This window comes from Lycium ferocissimum, unplaced genomic scaffold (assembly GCF_029784015.1).
Source record: "Lycium ferocissimum isolate CSIRO_LF1 unplaced genomic scaffold, AGI_CSIRO_Lferr_CH_V1 ctg16353, whole genome shotgun sequence".
Lineage (NCBI taxonomy): Eukaryota > Viridiplantae > Streptophyta > Magnoliopsida > Solanales > Solanaceae > Lycium > Lycium ferocissimum.
Genome location: NW_026716553.1, coordinates 5,302 through 6,156, shown reverse-complemented (window position 1 = coordinate 6,156; position 855 = coordinate 5,302). Strand labels below are relative to the sequence as shown.

General features: G+C 37.7%; 1 non-coding gene across 1 annotated transcript; it reads left to right on the top strand.

Moving 5' to 3' along the window:
* The first annotated feature begins 384 nt into the window (after window positions 1–384).
* Window positions 385–465, top strand: TRNAS-GCU (transfer RNA serine (anticodon GCU)). The gene has a single exon. It is a non-coding gene; the product is annotated as a tRNA-Ser (tRNA).
* The last annotated feature ends 390 nt before the right edge of the window (window positions 466–855 follow it).

The following is an 855-nucleotide window of genomic DNA, read 5'->3' as shown; positions in this document are numbered from 1 at the left end:
GGGATAAAATGGTGAGCCTTCTTCACTCACATTGCGGAGTGATTTCCTTACAGCTTTGGTGCCCAATTTCTTCCTTGGTGGCTTTCCTCATGTAGATTTTTGTTTTGTTTGCTTTGTTCTTGTCATCTCTTCGGATCTTCTAGTATAGTGCAAGAAAACTAAGATTGTTGTGTGAAAATTGATTTAAGAGAGAACCATTACATAGATTGAAGAAGAAAATCAAAGATCGATGGATGAAGAACATAGAACTAGAAGAACAAAGATGAGAGAAGCAAGACAAGACCAGATATTTTGAAAGAGAACGGTTAATTGGAAATTAGTTCTCTTAATTACTAAAAATATAGCCAATTTGGGCCAAACCAGGTAAAGTGGGTATAACATGCGTCGCTTTGGCTGAGTGGTTAAGGTGTGTGCCTGCTAAGTACATGGGGTTTCCCCGTGAGAGTTCGAATCTCTCAGGTAAAGTGGGTATAGTTTGGTTAAAATTTGCAAAGTAGCTGCCTCAATGGATACTCAGATTAATTATCCCGAAAAATAGTCCCATTTTTTTTAATTAACCGATTCCATATTAAAAGGTCTGAATTACCAATTGAATTTGATTTTCCTAAAATATTTTCACTTCTATGTTATGAATGTAATTCCTTTTTTAAGCGCCAAGTCAAACTTCTTCTAGAAAAACTGGAAAAGCACTCTTTTCTCTCTCCTAATTTTTAATGCAAACCCTAACCCTACCGTAGCCATCACATGGTTGCTCCATAGGCTAGCCCTCTCGGACGATTGTCCAGCGTTTGGCAATAACCTCATCTTCTCAATTCCCACCATTAACTCATACGAAATGTAACGACCCGTTTTGTC